Raw genomic sequence first — 7,464 nt, 5'->3', positions numbered from 1 at the left:
TGCAGATCCAATGAAAGCAGGAAACTCACGGCTGGTGGCCGTTGTCCTATTTTAAAAGTGTTCCCCCTCTTGCCCCGTCATATTTTGTTCCCTTTTTTCACTCTCCTTTTCATACACCAGCTATTTGCATAACTGTTCAGACCTGCTCGTCACCCCTTGTTCCTGCCCTACTTCCACTCTGTCAGCCTAATGCTTCCCAGCACTCCGTCTTTGTGCCAGCTCTCGTTATTCTGGGAACATCAAATGATCAAGACATTGAATTGTGAGGACTCTTAGTCTTGTCTTGTCTGGTCTTCAGCCTCACAACCGTGGCTCTGAACAGAACTGCATTTAGTGGGACAGCCCAAATTATGAATGATAAGGGGTACTGGCATGGTTTCCTTCTTGTTGTCTCCCCAGTGTTAGGGTGGGGGGGGGGGGGCTTTATCTTCTGGCACATGAAGAGGTGCGGAGATACGATCTGTGTGCGTATTATGGTGGAAGAATGGGGCTGTGGGATCTGATACTGTGGAAATGACAGGGCAGTCTGATGTGTCAGACTCTCACGGTACAGCCGGCAGAGTGGAGGGAGGCTCCGGTGGGAAACTGCTGAGGTTTCACTCCAACACTGTTATGTGGGTGTTACACACATTGTGTCATTTCTCTGGCTGGCTACAGACTTGCGGGGTTAGTGGTGACAGCGTCAGTGAAAATGACTCGAGTTATATTGTAGAATAGGAACAAACAGGAAGATGTTAAGTGCAAAAGAGCTGTTACCACTTCTGGATCAGGCCAGTTCCTTTTTTGTTATCTGGACTGGTTGATTTGTGTTTGTTTGTTTGTTTGTTTGTGTGTGTGTGTGTGTGGGGGGGGGGGGGGTATAGCTCAGTGGTAGAGCATTTGACTGCAGATCAAGAGGTCCCCGGCTCAAGCCCAGATGCCCCCCGAACTCACGCAGGAGTGAAACGTTCAAAGAAAGCGTCCTGATTGAAAATATGTATTGAAATCAACACGATCTTGTCACATGCCATTTTGAAACAGTAATATTCAGCCACTTTCTTCATTGAGTAGCCGACTCGTAAACAGAAACGATGAACAATCAAAGTAATAGACAAACTAGCTGAATGCGAAAGCTACAAATGCATAATTTTGCTCCCCAATTCTAATAAAATACATCTTATTTATCATCTCTGAAGCAACTGATGCTACTTAGTGGACCAAACAGGGGAGCACCAGTGGAGCAACAATTGCTCCAAAAAAGCTCCCGTAGTATGATTTTTGTGATTTCTTCATTTATACTGGTGGCCTATATGACCGTGTAAAAACTCCCTCTGGATGTCACTCATCAGCGCGTCCTGTTACTCGATCTGTTCACCGAACCTCTGTGACCTTTCTGTCCGGGCCTCAGGGCTTTGTGGGATCTCCCTGCGGGCGGAAAAGAAAACTTCTGACAACAGTCCCCGTCAGGAAAAGCCTGAATCTTCCTGAGATGCATGGAGAACCCCAACTCACCTCTGATACTGCAATACCCCGCACGGAGCAACAACCGATGCTCAATCATCTCTTTATATTCTACAGCTGTTGCTATTTAGGCTTTTAATGAATGTTTGCTCCGTATCCAGAAGTCTGTTTGCAACTAAAAAGAATAATTACCCACTCTTTTAGTTTCACATACAACAATTTCAACCTTTTACTTGTTGTTATTGGGACTCGTGTGGATGTTAGTTTGTGTTTTTGTACTGCAGAGTGGCAAAGTTCATTCGAGGCTTATTGTTTACAAGAAGCGAGCTCTGCGGGGAGCAGGGTGATATACAGCAACAGGAGAGGCCCCGACAAATTAAGGAGCCATGACAATGAAAAGCAGATGTGACTGTAGGGCGGTTAAATGACTGCATTGCCATGTGAAAGCAGTGAGACAGACAACACAGCGAATGCCAGCTAATTGTCGAAGACACACTAGTAATTTGGCCGAAAATACAGCGCCCATCACGACGCAAGATTTATTTTGATTTTTCTCTGTAAAGGTAGGAGACCCGCGAAAAATGACTCATGTCCTTAAAGCATTTGAGAAAAACACTTGTTCACTTTGTTACCAAGCTAGACGATAGCAAGCTAACATTTATGCAATAAGTTCCAAGCTTCCAGAATTATTGGAGGAATTGTGTTCATCGTGTTTTTGGTTGATTTGATGAGTTGAAATGTTTTTTTTTTTCCCCGTGACAATTATCATTTTATTACCTTGTTCTCTGCTAAATGTGCAGCCCAATGTGTGGTCAATTCACCTGTAACTGAGCTAACTGTGTATTTTATCAGTTTTCTGCTTTTCATGTGAATGTATTTGTGTGTACGTTAGCCTCGTTAGTTAAGCTGCTGCTGAATGCCGCCGCCATTTGAAATTTAATTTACAACTGACCTGAATTTAAGTGCAAGGTGATGCAAAACTAACACATTTCATGTTGCACTGTCATATGACAGGCCAGGGTTTGTTTTCTTTTTGGTCACGAGAAGCTTTTAGGTGTTTGCACAAACCGAGACCTTCAAGATGGCGAGTCACCCGGAGGAGAAATCACCTTTGACGGACACGTCCTGCAGGACCTGCACACACTTCACCATGAAGGACCCAGATTCACACACCTGAGCTGCGGTAGGACAAAATCACACTCACGCACGCACAGGAACTCACTCTGATTTTTGAGCAACCTACCTCAAGGACTGATTATATTCTGATGTGTAGAATTGAATTTGTTCATCATATGTCAATCTGTGAAAACTGTTTTTTTGTTGTTGTTGTTGTTGCTGATTTGGTAATGCAACTCGGTGTATTACTGTAAATTGTTAACTTACTGGTTAAGCAGCAGAAAAAGTGAACTCAACTGCAAAACAGGCCAAACTGATAAAATTAGGATCTATATTTAAGTCAATTTAAGAGATCTGAGTAATTAAATTGGAATTTAAAAGAACCTAGGTTGAAAAAAATAGTTGAACTCAAAGAGGGTGAAATAAACAAAAAGAAGTAAACTCAAATAAACCAGGCAGAAGTGAAATAGTTGAAAAGTTATTTTGTGGCTTTTAGGAAACCATGTGTGAGACGTGAGTTTTGGTATCAACTGTTGTATATAGTTTCCTATTGTTTTACATAACAGCAGGTTAACATCCTCTTTGGTCTGTGGTCTTTTACCTGTAAGTTCCTAGTTATTAACTGCTCCTTTGAACCTATAGTCCCTGGTCCAAGCTATCTGCTAATATCTGCAGGTGTAACACTTAGCAGCCTGTTAGCTTAGCCGAGCATAAAAGACTGGAAACAGCTGTCAAAAAGAGAAAAAAAATTTCCACCAACACCTCAAAAGCTCATGAATTTCCATTTTAGATTTGTTCAGAACATAAAAACTTGTCTTAAAACAATAATTCATTGCACGAGCTGTTTCTCCAGGAAGAAAGTTACCGGTCCCATCCCAGAAATAGTCTCGCAAACATATTTACAAATGTTAGTATGGATTAAGCAAATGAGAAATCAAATGATACCCATCTCGTCTTTGCTGTAAATACATGGGAATCATTTTAATCTGATCTCTCACAATTTTTTCATCTTTTTAATCTCTTTTATGTCCATGATCTGATAATTGCAATTAATATCAGCGTAGTGGTGTTAAATGACAGCAGGAGGACTCAGTATTAAAGGATCACGCATAATAACCAAGTACAGGGGTTGCCACATGGCATGTCAGGAGGTCCTGCATCGTTGATATGAACACACACCTTCCTCCCAGACTGTCCACACTGCTCAGTTGAATCTGCTCTGTTTGTGACCGGGATTAATTCCTGGCACCAGACTTGGTTCAGTTCCAGCCAGGGAACGAGAGCAGCTTCCATCCCACAGGGCAGCAGTTTATCTCCTGTCGTGGGTCCAACTGGGCTGATCCGCTCATATTAAATGGATTAGCAGAGGCCTTGTTCTTCTGTCAGGAGCTCATGAAATGAATAGGGATTTAGCAAGTTGGCATTTTTTTCTTGACAAAATGTGTAACCGTAAATGTAAATCATGTAGTCATTTCAAGCAGATATTTCGACCTGCACGCCCTGGCTTCTTTAAAATGAGTGAATCAGGAATAGTAATATTAGTGTCAGAAACATGATTCTTCGGCGACCTCCGTAAGCATCAGCCTGGTTTAGCTCTTGTAGTATCCGTGGGAAACTGTGGCATTAGTGCTGCTTACAAGCTTTTTTATTTCCCGTGGGAGACATCCATGACAGAGAGGCAGGTTAGTTTGGGACCCAAATGCCGCATGGCATGACTGGGATCGAACAGATCGTGTTACAGATCAGGAAAAATCCCATGAATGCACTGAACATCACACGCCACACAGCTCAACTTAAACTTTTTGTTGTAAAAAAAAAAAAAAAGTGCAAACCAAGAATTTATCGAGTGATTTCAACGTCATGGACTCTTCTGGAAGGCTGCACTTCAAAGACATATACTGTTAGATCTCCTGCTGGATGGATAGCAGGTGCTCCTCCCTGCCTGTACTCCTATATTAATCTCTTTCATGAAGGAGCCGACCCCTCACCCTCATACAGGCGCCATACTAATCACACTGTTTAATAGGAGGCCTGTCTGAGGCCGAGTCCTCACTCCACCACAGATGTGCTAAGATCAGCCCTGAGTCCCTGCTCCAGTACCAGGTCCTGCTCTGTTAAACTTGTGTCAGCCTGTTTCTGGCTAGCAGCCTCAACTTGGATATTCATCATGAAGTTGCTTCAATCAGGAATTTGTACTTGATAATAGGCAGAAAGCATGTGTATTGTTTTTGGCCCTGCAGTTTATTTTTGCTCCCATTAAACGATGGAGATCTTTAAAGACCCCCATTAACTCAAAAATGTGTTTTGCTTACTGTTACTTCACCTTTTGACCTTCACTGTGTGCGGAGTTTGGTGCATTCGTCTTCTCTGCACTCACATTAAATCTCAGTTTAGGGATGAAACTTAAAAACACAAGTGCACATACACTAAGAATGGACCTCTCGTGAAGTAGAGGGCATCTTGTGTCCACCAGTTTAATTTTGAAAAAAATAAGATAAAGTAAACATAATTATTCCAATCAGTATTTTTACATATTTCAAAACATGAGTGTTTGGACTCTCTATGTATCGCAGGTTTATATACTACAGATAAAACAACATTTCGACCACTGTTATTGGAGCTTTTAAAAATTCCTCTTCAATCAGAAACACTCATGAGGAGCGAGAGAACAAAAGACTAGAAGAAAGAGGAGAGAGAGGAGCTTCTCAGACAGATGTCCTGCAAGTTTGTCAAAACTCAATAATTACAGGGGACGTAGTAAAAATAATTACTTTTTTGTACAGCACAAGTTATAATTTAAACAACTTAGTGCTTTACAAAGACAAAAAAAAAAACAAATACATTAAAGTGCACTAAAAACAGGATAAAAACAGCAGGAGAGTGCAATGGCAAAATCATCAATCACAATAAGAGGCTTCTTGAGTTCATTTATGTTTAATCAAATGGGTCAATTTGCTATTAGTGTATTTTGGGACGCGTCAAAGCTCTGAAAGTTAGAGCTCAGTAAAGATCTCACCATACATGCAGACCGAACTGAGTTTCTCTGTGTGTTAATGTGATTTTTGGGGTCGGACCTGGCAGTTATAGTTAACACGGAGTCACGTCAGGTCTCCATCAGTCCTGGTCATGTGATCTACAGTGAGCCTTCCCTTCCTCAGCCTGACTGAGATCCAGACCCGGTGTGATTAAGGTCTGTGTAGTCCATTCACTGAGCCAGGACCAGCCTCAGATTGAGGCCACACTTACTCACTGGCCCTTTCCCACAACCTCCAGGAACCTTGGAGGAAGTCATCCATGCATAACTGTGCTCCTTAATCAAAGGCTGAATGTAGAAGTTGTCCCGGAGGTTGGCTGCTGCAAGTGCGGCATTAGCAAAGCACATGCTCTTCTTTCACTGGGAAACAATGCCGCCCATTGTGTTGGGCTACAAGTGTCTGTTTTGATTTAAAAGGAGATCTCACAAGCAGATAGACAATGAGGAGGGACTAACTGGGACGACACACAGGATGCGTTCAGGACCGCACACACCAACAGAAAATGAACAAGTCCTGCCTGTCAGCATCATCCTCCAGCTAAAACACACCACGGGCTTCACGGCAACATTTGAAAAGCAACCCCAGTCCACAACAGCTGATATTACAGAAGATACCCTGGGATCCCCGCCTCTGCTTTGACAGCTTGAACTTATCTTTGTTTTGAACTGATGTAACAGGCTCTATCGGGGTTCTTACAAATGGCAAAATAAGAGCTTATACTGTGATAAATAAATGAGACCACCTGATCCCTCTATCCTGATAACAGCTCTGGACTCGTGGGAGAAAGCCTGAAACACAAAGCAGCCATGCAGACCTGATGAATGTCATGCAATCACATGAATTTTCATTCATTTGTGGTTCTTTTATTGCAAAAACTGTAAATGCTGGGTGTGGAGGTGAAATGATATATTGGACATAAGGAGAGACATGCTGTCTTCAAGTGGATCCCACCTCCTCTGGCCTCCTCATTGGTTTATAAATAGCAGTGACCCATCTTTAAATAGGACAGTGTTTTGTCTATTGTCTTTCCATCTCTGTCCTCTCCTGATCAGTGATGCTTGAAGCATTTCGGTAAACATCCTCTGACCCAACAAACCCACCGCTCCCGTTGATTAACCCCCCCCCGCCCCGTTCTTAATCCTTAGTTTCATTACCACTGTGTTGAGAAACTACTTTGAAGTAGTAGCCACTCTTTGCTTCCTGTTTTAAACACAAACAGTTACTAATTGGTAATAGAAGTTCACGAGTGTATAAAAATTGCATCTCGACAAAGAAATACCAAAGAATGAGAATATACATTTTTAGAAGCTTTGATCACGTAACATTTTTCAATAACAGTTTGTGAAAACAAGAATTAGCCACCAAAATGTGCAGCTCCCCTCGTCTTCACAGACCTTCATGAGCAGTTTCAGCTCACTGTTTTGAAGCAGGCAGCTGCTTTGCTGAGCGAGCTCCAACAACAAGCCGCTGTACGCAACCTCCTCAACACTAAACAGCAGACAGAGACAATTGAAGAGCAGCAGGTGAACGTAATGAAGCATTTAGCAGGAGTTGGGAAAGACCAAAAACAGAGCTCAAAGAAAGAGAATACTGGGGGGGCGGGGGGGCAATTAATGAGCAGGCCAGAAGCAGAACTCAAATTGAATGTTAATATGACAGCAAACTTGTCATATCAACCTAAAAGCTGACTGAATGCCAGTGTTGTTGTCAAACAAAAGTCCTTATTCCATAAAACACCCCCCCCCCCCCCCCCCCCCCCCCCCCAAAAAAAAATGAAAGAACTTGAAATACTTGCAATTCTGGCTGAGGTTAAAAAGTTATTAAGTTTATTGCATTTTCTCACAATAACCTGTTGTATTCCCTCTGGTCCACA

At 42.4% G+C, this 7,464-nt stretch overlaps 1 non-coding gene across 1 annotated transcript; it reads left to right on the top strand.

Annotated features, from left to right (window-relative positions):
* Positions 1-853: 853 nt before the first annotated feature.
* On the top strand, positions 854-925 carry trnac-gca (transfer RNA cysteine (anticodon GCA)). The gene has a single exon. It is a non-coding gene; the product is annotated as a tRNA-Cys (tRNA).
* The last annotated feature ends 6,539 nt before the right edge of the window (positions 926-7,464 follow it).

The sequence above is a fragment of the Embiotoca jacksoni genome, unplaced genomic scaffold, assembly GCF_022577435.1.
Source record: "Embiotoca jacksoni isolate LCO1_2020_lvr unplaced genomic scaffold, fEmbJac1.0.p SCAF_15, whole genome shotgun sequence".
In the NCBI taxonomy this organism is placed as follows: Eukaryota; Metazoa; Chordata; class Actinopteri; family Embiotocidae; genus Embiotoca; species Embiotoca jacksoni.
Note: the sequence above shows the minus strand (reverse complement) of the source record. Positions and strands in the feature narration are given on the sequence as shown.